At 43.2% G+C, this 13929-nt stretch overlaps 1 protein-coding gene across 2 annotated transcripts in view; it reads left to right on the top strand.

Annotated features, from left to right (window-relative positions):
• Positions 1 to 13929, top strand: part of PPP6R2 (protein phosphatase 6 regulatory subunit 2) — a 142183-nt gene that overhangs the window by 30813 nt on the left and 97441 nt on the right. For both annotated transcript variants that reach the window (XM_019543840.1, XM_019543842.1), the window contains exon 2: positions 8112 to 8242. The gene's annotated coding sequence lies outside the window, so the exon portion shown is untranslated. The remainder of the gene's footprint in view (positions 1 to 8111; positions 8243 to 13929) is intronic.

Raw genomic sequence — 13929 nt, 5'->3', positions numbered from 1 at the left:
TTGAAACACATCCTGTTTATGTTAGCCCACTCCTGTAACCTATCCAGATCTTGTTGCAATCTTTCCCTCCCTACTAGTGTGCTCACCTCACCCCAAATTTTGGTATCATCAGCGAATTTAAACAAGTTTAAAATCTCCATCCTTGGGAGATTTTCAAGAGCATGTCAGAAGGACACTTGGCTGGGCTGGTTTAGTCAGGGCGGATCCTAGTTTAGATTAGATTACCTCGTGATGTCCTTTCCAGCCTTGCTTTCCAATGATCCTATGTTTTATTGGTTTTATTAACCAATGAGAAGGCACTTTTTTCTTTAGAAAGAACTGAGGTACAAAAGGAAGAGTTATAAAAATGGGGTCTTTAATCAAGTCTTTTCACTTGTTGATTTAAATCACTTTCCCATTTTGACTGGCTGCAGCCTGCAACATGAGGATTTGCATCTCTTTAAAAAAGAAAAAAAAGTGTTGCTGTGCATGTTCTTACCTATGTGAATGTCCAATATATTGGTGAGTCCTATAGATCTCTTAGCATCAGTGATACCTCCTGGCTGTGGGTTCCAGCAGACTCTCCCTATGCCTGAAGAAGGGTGTTTGTGTCCAAAAGCTTGTAAAGAACAACTTCTCCAACTACTTGGTTGATCTAATAAAAGATATCACTTTTGCCCAATGAACCTTGTCTGACAGATTAAGTTATGCACAGTTCACTAGCACTCGCTTCTTTTTATCAGGTTTAAATGCATTGCCTTTAATTCCTCAGTGCTTCCATTCTGGGTATATTGGGTCGTGCCTTCTAGGGCTCTGAAGCACAGAAACGTTTTTGGCACTGCTGTGTTTGCACAATCAGTATTTTGTCCAGAAATTCAAAGCGTCTTCCTTGGATGGATGGCTAAGGGTAACAAGCTCAGATTTAACACTGAAATGTTCAGGCTGAGATGCAACACAGCTTTAAATTTTGTTAAACTTCTGTGTTATTCAATAAGGAAAAGACAATTTTCAGTCCTGGCTGTCTGAAATGAGTTTCTAACACATCAGTACCTACAGATAGGTGATTTGATTTTCAGAGGCATGAGCACTTGTAACTCTCAATGGCATCATCGAGACGGGTGGTTGTTCAGCATTTCCTAAATTCAGGCACCTTACCACACACATGTATGTTGGAAAGTTTCAGCTGATATAGCTGGAGATGTTCCTTTCTATTTCTAGACGAGGCATTTTTCAGATTGCTCCGTAAAATCTGTTTTGCCCTAATTACTGTCACAATCCCGCAGCCCTGCCATGAATCAAAGCGTAGCTGGAATTCAGAATACATTTCAGAAGTTCAATTTCTTCAGGTAAGATATGTGGCTGCTCAATATGTTCTTTATCTAGTTGGGTTCATTATTTCTTCCTCTTCACTTAAACAAATCCCATAGGACATAAATTGTCATCTTGTAATATGGATGATTGATATAACAGACATGAAATGTTTAATAACATGGGAGCCTAGACATATAGGCTGTGGGTGTGCTAATCATAAATGTTTCCAGAAGAGATGATGGGAGATGCATTTAGGCATGCGCAGTAGAATTAATTTCCTGTTGGTCCACTGGCATGGGATAAGTCAAAAACAGCAGGAAAAGTGGAAAGTATAAATGTTGACATCTGTCCCATGGTGCAATACTTTACTAATTAAAGGTTTCTTTCCATTAAATATGGAGTTTCCACATGACATGTTGTTTTACTTCAAGTAAACAGTCAGATTAAAAACATTAAAGAAGAGAAGATGCATCAAAATAGCCCAAAGAAAACCAAGTGCAGGGCCAGGCAGCTTAAAGATTCAAAATGAACCAAAGTAGCTCACTAGATTATAAAGGACCCCAAGCCTGTGTTGAGTTAGGCTGAAATGCAGCAGGCACCACGGTGCTCCAAAACATAGAGGGCACACCCAGCTAACACGAACAGGGTTTTTTTGAATTCAGAATAAATTATAGGGGCTTTGCAAGATATAAATAGTACAGTGACCCCTGACACAGAGGCTGGGGAATGTCATAGAAGGTGAAGACAGAGTTTCTAAGGGTAGGACTAATATTGGTTATATAACAAAATTTAGAAGAATAAATGTTTCCTGTTGTCCTAAAGCAGAGATGGAGGGAGTGATGATGCAAACACACAGCAGGCTTGATGCCCTGGGAGCCACTTTAGCAATGATACCCTCCCTTGCTGGTTGAATGCTTAAAGGTAGTATCAGAGTGCGAATACCTTTAGGTCAAGGCTTGTGCAAGCATCGATCACAGGCGTGGCCTACTTAAGACCTCTGAAGATCATCATCCGGACCAAGCTGTATCCTTTAAATAGTCAGTGTAAAGAATGTAGGGAGCCTGTGACTATGCGTATACTGATGTTTGATGAGGTACTCTTCTAATCCCCTTGTGTCTTGATTTGGTAAATCCTTAAGCACATACTTGGCTTTCATGCATTGTGAATACTTCATGTGAAGTTGATGGGGCTACTTGTTACGTAAAGCTAAGCATATGCATATGTCTTCGCAGACTCAGGACCTAAGAAAAAACAGAACTTGTGTTGCTGATGAGGGTTATATTGACAACACATAGCATAAATATGTCATGCGGATTTCTTTATCGTGGAAATTCAGAGCAAAGAAAAGGAGCTTGTAACCAGTAAATGCATTTCATCAAACTGCTATCAAAGTGATACCCAGCTTCACTTTCTACCCATGGCCCAAAACAAATCTGTAGTAGTGAAAAGTCAGTGCCCCAAATTTAGCTTTCAGAACAGACTGTTAAATGACAGGAGATGCCTGTCAAAGGCCTAGCTGTGTTTCAGTTCTGTCTTGAGCAGGACTCTGATAAATTTTAGATCAGGTACGTTTTTCCTGAATGATTTGTACTTTGTGGATGAACTAAATCAGTGATATATAACATAAACTTTGGTGAGTCCCAGCTCATTTCATCAGACTGAAGTGAGCCCAGACTCACAAGGGCTCAAATTATATATTTCTGATTTAGTTCGTCTGTAAGGTGCAGGTCTGTCTTGGCTTCTGCCTGACATAAGACTAATGTGGCTAATGACCCCTTTTCCTGAATGATGCCATTTTCTCTTTTTCCCCCAAGTCTCAAGATGCTCCTTAACAATATTTGCTTTTTTTTGTGTTTGGAAGTAGCAGCAAGGGATATTAGGAAAATCTTTCTCACTAGCAGGGTGGTGAAGTACTGGAACAGGCTCCCCAGAGGGGTGGTGCAGTCTCCATCCCTGGAGGTTTTGAAGACCCAGGTAGACAAAGCCCTGGCTGGGATGATGTTGTTGGGGCTGGTCCTGCTTGGAGCAGGGGGGTTGGACTAGATGTGACCTCCTGAGGTCTCTCCCAACCCTCATTTTCTGTGCTTCTTTGATTTTATGGATAGGCAGTTATGAGCAGCAGGAGGTTTTGAAATTGTTAGAAAATTCTGTGAACTTATTAATATACACCAAATGTTTGGTGGGCCACTCTGGTTCTGAGTGGTTAGAAACTTATTTGACAAGGCTTGCAGGGTCTTTGTGGTCCAATAGCTGAACAGCTTCAGTTCAGGAGGGTGACAAATTAAGCCCATGGAGTGCTTGATAGTACTTGATTTGAACATCATGAAAAGAAATGAAAGATTAGGTATGGATTCAGCAATTGTAGAAAAGTAATCTCTCAGTCAGAACTTTTTTGTTGAGAACAAAGATTACATTATTAAACATTCAATGATCAATATACATTACAGCCTGTTTTAATTGCACTTTATGCGTATACACTAATAAATTAGTTTTTAATTGCATGATCCCATACTATTTTTCAAATACAAGCTGCTGTGTACACATTGAAAATCATGGCCAAACCTTTTTGTTGTTGTTGTTTTTTAAAGTTTGTATAGTAAAGCATGCAGACACAAGGATGGTTTTTAATACAATTTGCAATATCAGCTCTAATATCTTGGGGCACTTTTACATGTGCGCGAGAGGAGGGGGGGTGGCACTCTAATTAGAGTGGCTTCAAGAGCTGCTCTAATTAACATGCTGCTGCATCTCCTGTATCAGTGTCCCTGTACTTAAAAATGGAGGCAGGGCTGCTTGGACTACGGCTTGTTTGACAAGCTTTAATTCAAGCACACTCACCATCATTTTTAAGCACTGGGGCACTGATACATGAGATGCAGTTGGCCACTGGCGTGCAGCAGTTGCCACACCTGGTTTATCTCTTCACACTTTCAGTTCAAACTTCAAAGGATCTTGCTATACCCCTGACTGCCCCATCAGCCTGGTTGAGAATCACTGAATTAACTGGATTATATATGGATCAAGTATGGCAGTTACTATGTCCCAGGGTTTGACTTTATCACTTGCAATTTTTTAATAGACCAGTCCTAAAAGTTGGAAGAAGAGAGAAGAGGAGAAAACTGTACATAAAGGCCTTTCTGACACCCTAAGCTTCACTGCTTTTAGGTAATGCAGATAATTAGGATCTGTAACTTGCCAAGGAAGAGAATAAATATTAATGAAAGAAAGTGTCATAGATTCTGGTAGTTTTTTTTTCTAAGCTGGCACCACAAAGAAAGGGCTATGGTTTGCGAATTTTTGCCTGTTTGGATTCTCTTTGCAGACAGGGAATTGTGTGTGTATTATATACATATATATCGTCCCAAGATTTTTCTGTATATATTACTATGTACCTTTTACATTTCATATAAGCAGATAACTTAGGAAAGCATAGCAACAGTTTGTTAGTGACACAATTATTTTTCCCATACAGCTGAAAGAAATGAGGCCACTAATTTATTGAATGTGCTTGGACCCTTGTTTTTTTCCCTAGGCCGCATAATGGCATGTCTGTGAAGGAAACCTCCATCAGCACTGTGTAACTCCTAACGTTGAAAACACATAACCTAGTTCAGCTTCTCCTTGATGTTGAGTTCCCCCCAGGCTTTGCCATCATCTCTTTACGTCTGGACTAAGTCATTCTCTCTGTTGGTGGGAGCTGATACATGTGAGTTTTTTTTGCAGTTTGCAAACAGAATATATATCTACAAATTTTCTGGAAGAAAATCCAATGTGCCACGCTGACCTGGAACCCTGCAGAGTTTTATAGGCTCTGAGTTGCTCTTCTCTGCCTGTCGCTAGCACACCCTTGACCTCAGAAAATATTCTTCTTTCTGAAACAAAAGATACCCTGTCCTATCCTATGGTGTAGGACAGTCATTGTTCCTTAGCTGCCTGGCTGACTTTTGCCTCCTAATTAGGGACCTGTTTAAATCATGGTTTTGCAATTTTTGTGGAAACCTTAAAAAATGGCAGTTCTGCTATTACCATGAAAAATGGTGTTTCCCATGATATTGACCCCCCCAAAAAGCTTATTGGAATTCAGAGAAAGTGCAGCAATCCCATGCAGCCATATAGAGCATGCGGTTTGAGTGAGGGGACTCAGTGAAGGTGCCCGTCAGGAAAGCACAGGAGTTTTGGTACTATCTTTTAAGAAGCCAGATGCAATGGTGTGGTCTGAATGATTGGCTTCTTGGCCCATCAGCAGCGAGGGGCAAGGCCACTGGGGCCTCTTGGCCAGTCAGTCATGAGTGGGGGGGGAGGGGTGTCTCACCATAAAAAGACCGCAGACTTGGCTCTGTGCACCGCAAGCAGCCTGTGAAAATCCCTTTGTCTTGCCATGATGTAGGTAGGACCCTACTCATAATATTCTCTTTGCTAAGCCTGGAAAAGTTTGCATGAGGGCAAATGCAAATTTCTCTCCTTTCTGCTAATACACCACTTAAATTGTCATAATTTTTGGTCAGACTAAAATAGTGAGACTTAGTGACCTGTGGAGGGAGGAAAGCATCTCGGTATAAAGGCAGCCCCAGTCTAGAACGAGCTCTTCCTCTTTTATTTCCTTGCTCTTGGTCATTATCTTGCCTTCCTTGTTAAGGCCCTACAGCTTCTGCTCCCTACTCTGTGGCATATGAGGGACCTGCCCCATATCCCATAGAAAGCCACAGCAGCAAGAGTCAGGAGAAGGTCCCCTAAGCAGTTAGCTGGCATGATTCCTCCCATAGTGGGTTTATTTTTCTCTAACCAGATCACTTTGGCCCCTTCTTCAGAGGACCTCCATATAGCTCTGTTTTCCTTGGAGGGTGTGCTTTTAATCCAGAAGTCAGGTTTTAAAAAATAGATATATTCATGCTGTACTTGTAAAAACAGGAATGTGCCTGACAAAAAGGCCTGAGACATGCCTGTGGATACAGTATAAGCATTCAGTTTATGATGTGTAGCAGAAAAGTGTCTTCAGAGGTGCTCTGGGAATAGAAAATCTTTGCCTTGCACCTCTGTTTCTCTCAAAGCTTTGTCTTTTTGTCATTTTTTTTCTCATTTTCCATCAACACCGAAAAAGCCATGTATAGCTGTAAGTTTTCTGGCCACGGAGAGTAAGTGGTAGAAGGGTTCCTCTGAGAGCCCGTTGATGCTATTCCTGACTCGATCGGGATGAGCAGTCCAAAATGACATTGGATATGGTTGCAGTTTACTCCTGGCCTCCATAGCTCCTCTGGGTCTGTCCTTCCCTAATTGTAAGGACCATCTTGGCAGTTATACTGAGATCTCCCATGTGTGCAGCATGATGCATTTCTCAGCAAGCTCCAAAGCCCTATCACAGAGATTGCATGCTCATTTACTGGTGGCACAAGGTCACCTTCCCTTGTTGGAAACACTCCATCTCACACAAGGCCCTGAGTTAGCATGGTGAGTTGGAGCTGGTACACCCTAGCAAGAAAACTTCACACAACAGAGAGTGTGGAGTAGATTGATGTCACCTTCATTTGCTCTATCTTGCATTTTACAAGAGATGAAAGAAACATCAAGTCCAGATGCATTGTAAGAGCATAACATTTTGAAAATGGCTAATTTGCAGCTATGATTCAGAGACCTCTGAGGGGGTTATGAAAAATTGCAGGTAACTAACTCGTGATGCAGCAGGTGAGAGGGGAGATGGCACTTTTTCCACAAGCGCTTCATAAATTGCAGTATCTTATGACTTCCATGACCGCTGAAGTTTTAGTCTGAAAGATGGTCTAGTTGTAATGGTCTCAAGTTGCAGCAAGGGAGTTTAGGTTGGATATTAGGAAAAGTTTTCTCATCAGGAGGGGAGATACTGGAACAGGCTACCCAGAGAAGTGGTGGAGACTCCATCCTTGGAGGTTTTGAAGAGCCAGTTTGACAAGGCTTTCTTTGGCTGGGATGATCTAGTTGGGGCTGGTCCTTTTTGGAGCAGGGGGTTGGACTAGATGTGACTTCCTGAGCTCCCTTCCAGCCCTCATTTTTCTATGATTTCTGTGATAACTATGTAGAGTATTTATCTAATTTTAATCCACAGTTTTACAGGAGTGGTACAGAAGAGGGAGACACCTGACCAGTATTACTGATATTATCGGTTCGTTATTAAAGCTTCAGTTTAATATAGTCATAAACACAGGATGGTAAAGAATCTGACTTGTGTAGGAGAAGCATCTGGTTCAAATCCTGGTTTTAATGGCAAAGTGAAGAGGCTGTCAGCCAAATACTGTTCTCTCTTAGCCCTCCCCAGTGAATCACTCCTTTTCAGACTATTGTAAATTCAGTTCTGGGCTTCAATGCCTTACTGTCCCTTTAAAGTAATAGGGGCCCCAGCCTGAATGTGTAATGCACATATTCTATTGGTGCGGTTACTCTTGGAACAAGAGAAAACGACCTTTCGGTTTCCTTGACAACTTAGAAATTTCTTTTCGAGTGATGTCAGGAAAACAACCCTGTGTTCTTGAACGAAGCATGCATTTCACAGCTGAGTCTGGGGGCTGCTGAGAAGAGGGCCTGTTAACCCTTGCACAGCCACAAACCAAAATAAGAGTTTGTGTTTGGTGGCATTATTAAACCCACAGGTATTGCAGTCGAAGGGAGTGCCCCCAGTCTGCTGGCAGTAATGGTTTTAGGGAACACGTCTTGCATTCCAGTTTTCTTTAGCCTCACTGGCATTGTCTGGTGGGTGAATTTGCATGTGAAATTCTTCGTGGGACAGTAACCTCTCAATGGCTTTTTTTTTTTTTGGTAAGTGGTTACAATTTTTTCTTTTTTCCTTTTCACAGAATAGGAGGTTGGAGAGACACTTCACACTGAATGAAAATATTTTCTAAAGCTGAGTGCGCTCCAGGAACCGTCACCCAAATGTTTCTCTGCCCGTGGAGGTTTCGTATTTGAAAGAATATTTCTACAAAAGGTACAGATATGTCCTCTTTAAACTAAAAGTTATTACCTGTGACGTACAACCGTATTATGCATGCCGATATTGAGAGCAGATAAATGGTACCTGATCTCTAATACCTAGAGGTGGGTAAAGAGGAAGGGGGTGATGGCAGGAGGGATCTACCAGTGAGGTTCAGGAGCGGGCACTTAGGGTATCTGCCAGAGTGCTGTCTGTGGGCTCTTTATGACCAAATTCAGCTGGGAAGCATCTGATAAAAACTGAAGCCCTAACTCTGCATGTGCAGCTGCTGAAAGGGAGATGAAGCCCTCATTCCCAGTGGGTGTCTGTCCCTGGAGCAGTTTGGAGCTGTTCCAAGAAGCAGCAACATGAAGCTTGCATGATTGAGTTTCACTGTTGCCCAGGGTTTTGTATAGCGGTTGTGAAAACCTTCTTAGGCTTGATCATTTCACTCTGCTGTTTCTTGGCAAAGCCCTGAACAGGATTAGGACAGGTAGCAGAGCTGACTGACCTGGGGAAATGACAGCACATTTATTTACATTTGATTTAGTCTTGAATGTTTCCTTCACAGTTGTTCGAGATAGTTCTGATTTGTACAACAGGGTTTTACGAAGCTACTGGATTTACTTGATTAGAAAATGAGGTTTTTCTACCCTTTTAATGTGGGGGGGAAAAAGCCCCTCACCTTCCAATGGGGGTGGGGAGTGAGAGGAACAGGGGAAGGGGGATTGGGGCAGCCTGGGAGGTGGGGGGGGGAGGCAGTTGTAGTAAGACAGAATCATTCAAATAAAATGTATTTTGAAGTTAGCAGATGTAACATCTCTAGATGTATAAGAAAAGCAGCCGGCATCTACAGAAAGGGGGAGTTGCATGCTGACTTTGAAACTCTTGTAGGGACCGTCATAGATAAGCCATTCCATGCAAGTTCTGATTGCAAAGCTGAGGCAAAGAGGGTGAATGTGGTCAGTTTCCAGAACCAGAAGCTGTGTAATAATTTCCTGTATTTTTATTAACTTAAAAGAATTGTCTGTGCGGGTGCAGAGGTGATTTTACAATGTGAATAAAGTTTGCATAGACCAGTGGTTTCTGCCAGAATCTGCGCAGTGCTTGAAACAGTTAGTCTGCTGTCCCAGTCCTCTCAGGGCCCCGGGAGATCCCTTCCAGCTGAGGAACTTCAGCAAGATCTGGCACGGTTGCACAAATGGGCAACTAAATGGCAGATTAAATTTAATGTAGAGAAGTGTAAAGTGATGAACCTGGGCAAAAATAATCTGAGCTACCTATGCGGTCCTGGGCTATACATCAGCTGTTACTGAAAGGAGATCTGGGAGTCATTGTGGACAGTTTGCTAAAAACATCAGGTCAGTGCTCAACAGTCATCAAAAAGACGAACATGTTAGGGGTTACTTAGAAGGGAATTGTAAGAAACATGGAGAGTATCATGATGCCCTTTTATAAATCCATGATGCATCCATGCCTTGAAGCCTGTACCCAGTTCTGGTCCCCACACCTCCAAAAAGAGAGAGAAGAACTAGAGAAGGTCCAGAGAAGGGCTGCAAGGGTAAGGGGCATCCATATGAGGAAAGACTAAAGAGCCAGGCCTGATCAGTTTAGAAAAGAGTCAGGACAGGAGAAGGGTTTACAACACACTAACTGGTGAAGAGGAAGTCCCTAGGGATTTATTACTGAGTGTCTCTCACAATACAAGAACTAGGGATCCCAGCATGAAAGCAGTAGGCAGTGAGTTTAAAACTAATGCCAGGAAGTTCCTTTTTATCCAGTGTGCAATTAAAGTGTGGAACTCATGGCCACCAGATGTGGTGGAAGCTGAGAGCTTAGCCAGATTCAGAAAGGGATTGGACCCATTCTTGGAAAGAAAGGGGCATCAGGACCTATTTTATGTGGGAGTGGGGGGCATGGCCTCTGAATCAGAACTTCTTAGACCTTAAATGCTGAAGGCTGCAAGTGCCAGGGAAACAGTGTGGGGGAAAAACCCTGGTCAGACCCACTTCATTCTCCCGTCTGGCTTCTGCCGCCATGTGACGCTGGGGACTGGACGAGATAAACCTACAGTCTGACCCAGTAAATGGCTTTTCTTGTGTTCCTGGGTTCCCGTGATCTGTGCTGTTCTGTCTGCAGAACTTGTCATTTTTCCAGAATGGTGGAATTCAGCTTTTTTGCAGCAGAATTTGCTGTATTTCTGCTGCTACGCAAGAAGATGCTGGGTCTCCCTGAAGGGACCTGGTTGTAGCTGCCTTTTGCTCTCCTGTTTTCTGTACGATGAGAGTTAACGGGGTTACAGTGCGTGCTCCATGCTCTGTTCTGTAGTCAGGCAGCAGCAGGTTGAGGAGCCAGGGCTTGAGTCCAGATTGCAGTCAGGGAACAGGAGTCATCAGAAGAGAAGGAATCAAAACAGCACAACGGGGCCCCTGGGAGACTGACCCACCAAAGCCAGTTAGAAATTCTTCACTTTTTTGGTGTGCATATGGGGAAGGAAACTGAGCTGGGCTATCTGCATTGGTCTGGGGGGAGCTGCACTGCCCAGCAGTGTCAAAATCTCCTGAGGTATAATCAGTGCTGAAGGTGGTAATTAAGTTTTATCTAAGTGAGTATTTTCAACTGGGAACTCCAGCTCTGCGTGCGTGTGTGCAGGAAGGGAGAAAGAGATAAAGTGTACTTTATGGCAATCGGAAATAATATTGCAACAGAACATGTGGGCTGTTGTCACAAAACAGAAATACATATCTATAGGTGGCTGAAGAGACAAGCTGTAACTCTGTTTTCTGAAAAGGGACATTTAAATTAACCGTAGTGGTCAGCAGTTTCCTGCTCTGAACTAGCTGCTTTTGACCATCAAGTTCTGCGCTTAAAACACCTGCAATGTCTTACAGTGAATAAAAGCTAGTGGCTGTCAGTGAGCTAATAGCAAAGCTTTCAAAGAAATGTATTCAATGAATCACATGCCATCTGCAAACTTAATGATTATTTAATTTCAGTTAGTCTGGTGGTAGATATTTTGAGGTTCCGCTGAAGACTCCACCCTGTTGTCTGCCTCTTTCCCCTTTTGTCCCAAAAGTCAGCTCTTTTGATGCACAGAGTAGAAATACTCATTGTGATTGTCTGCCCTCATTTACTTAAACTTTATTTTAAACTAAACTTGGAGTTTCATAGTTTCATAGTAGGTAGGGTCAGAAGGGACCTGAGCAGATCATCAAGGCCAACCCCCTGCCTGGGCAGGAAAGGATGCTGGGGTCAAATGACCCCGGCTTGCTGGCTGTCTAGCTTCCTTTTGAAGACCCCCAGGGTAGGGGCGAGCACCACTTCCCTTGGAAGTTGGTTCCAGCTCCTAGCCACCCTGACTGTGAAGTAGTGCCTCCTGATATCTAGCCTGAACCTACTCTCCGTCAACTTATGGCCATTATTCCTTGTTACTCCCGGTAGTGCTTGGGGGAACAACGACTCTCCCATTGCCTGCTGGTCCCCCTTGGCAAGTTTGTAGGCAGCCAGCAGATCCCCTCTCAGCCTTCTCGTGTGGAGGCTGAACAGGTTCAGGTCTCATAGCCTCTCCTCGTAGGGCCTGTCCTGCTGCCCCCTGACCGTGCATGTGGCCTCCTCTGGACCCTCTCCATGCTGTCCACATCCCTCCTGCAGTGCAGCGCCCAGAACTGGACGCAGTCCTCCAGCTGCAGCCTGACCAGTGTCAAATAGAGGGGGAGAATCACCTTGGACCTACTCATGATGCATCTGTGGATGCACGACAAGGTATGGTTGGCCTTCCTGACCACGTTCTCACGCTGTTGGCCCATGTTCATTTTGGTATCAATAATGACTCCAAGATCCTTTTCCTGTACTGACGAGAAGGGAGTTGCCCAGCCTGTAGGTATGCTACTAGCTCTTCCTCCCCAGGTGTAGCACCTTGCACTTGTCCATATTGAAACCCATCCTGTTCTCATCCACCCACCTCTGTAACTTGAGTTGAATTCAAGTCTGTGATTCCTTCTTTCTGGTTGGGTTTTAGTGACTAAAGATGTTTTGGATAATTTCAGTATTCAATTTTTTCCTCCTTTTTATCAAAATAGGATAAATACCAAGTTTTATAAGACCTTGAAGCAATAATCTTGTAAATACTTGAAGGTTTTTTTCATTATATGGTTTTCACAAAGTATCCCAGAACTTAATTTGAGAACCTGCTGTTTACATAAGGATTGTTTCTTTTCTGTGCAGTAACTAATACATTTGAGTTGGATAATGAGAGTCTTTGGGTACCTACTATACTTTATTTTCATGCAAATAAAAGCTTAAGTTGAAGTAATTCCTTCTCTACAAATTATTAATAACTAACGGGTGAAAGACAACTTCACTCGATCTCTGGAAAATTACAGTTTCTCTAAAAATCGATTGAAGGATGTAAAAGCCTGTAAAACATTAGGGCCTGTTTGTCCAGAATCGCACTTCACAAAATCCTATAATTACTGGGAAAACCCTTCTGAGTTTATCTTAGTTTAATTTGTAATATGTAGTAGGTTAAACAGTTAAAGGTTATCTTAGTATATAAAAGAAAACTTAATAGCATTGCTTCTATAATTTACAGTGTCTATCAGTTTACAGCGTGTTAACTTACATGTAGGATGCCTCTGTCTCTGTCGCTCTCAATATTTCTCAGTTTTAAGGCTTTCTCTTTTCTCAAGAACATAAATATGTTATGCTCTAAGTCTGCAATTTTTTTTTCAAACTACCATTTATCACAGCAGCCTCCAAATGTGCTGCCTAATATATAGACTTAGTGAAAAACAATGTATTGTCAGGCCACCCTTCTCCTGCCAAAAAGCAAAGGGGTGGGGAAGAGGGTGAGATACATGACCCAAAGAGGGACAGTCAGGGCAGTAGCTGGGACAAATTGTTTAGCTGCGTTTTTTTTATATGCATAATATGCACTGGAGTACCCTCTGCTTACCCATAGTTATAGAGCGAATTCAGGAGTTGTCTGCCTTGTTAGACTCGAGGCACTGCTTGGAAAGCTTTTTGCTTTTACTCATTTTTGATTTTGGAAAAATATGAAGAACAGTGAAGCAAACTGGCTCAGGGGTTGCACTCAGAGGGTGGTGGTAGATGGGTCAGTGTCAGCCTGGAAAGATGTGTGCAGTGGAGTCCCTCAGGGCTCAGTTCTGGGGCTGGTGCTGTTCAACATCTTCATCAGTGATCTGGATGAGGGGGTGGGAAGCACCCTGTCCATATTCACGGATGGCACAACATTGTGGGGTGCAGCTAACACCCTGAAGAGGAGGAACCAGATCCAGGCTGACCTAGACAGGCTGGGGAAGCGGGCAGAGAGCAGCAGGATGCAGTTCAATAAGGACAAGTGCAAGGTGCTGCATCTAGGGAGGAAGAACTGCCATCATACCTATAGGCTGAGGGGCGACCTTCTCAGCACCACTGAGGCAGAAAGAGATCTTGGAGTCACTGTTGACTCCAGGATGAACATGAGTCGCCAGTGTGATGAAGCAGTCTGCAGAGCCAATTGTGCATCCATAGGTTCTTTACAAACAGGGCCAGGGAGGTGATTCTCCCTCTCTGCGCGTCAGGGAGGTGATTCTCCGTCTCTGTGCGTCACTGGTCAGGCCACAGCTGGAGTACTGTGTCCAGTTCTGGACACCACAGTTCAAGCAGGATGCGGACAACCTAGAGAGGGTCCAAAGAAGAGC

The sequence above is a fragment of the Crocodylus porosus genome, unplaced genomic scaffold (genome assembly GCF_001723895.1).
Source record: "Crocodylus porosus isolate Cpor-Errol unplaced genomic scaffold, CroPor_comp1, whole genome shotgun sequence".
In the NCBI taxonomy this organism is placed as follows: Eukaryota; Metazoa; Chordata; order Crocodylia; family Crocodylidae; genus Crocodylus; species Crocodylus porosus.
Note: the sequence above shows the minus strand (reverse complement) of the source record. Positions and strands in the feature narration are given on the sequence as shown.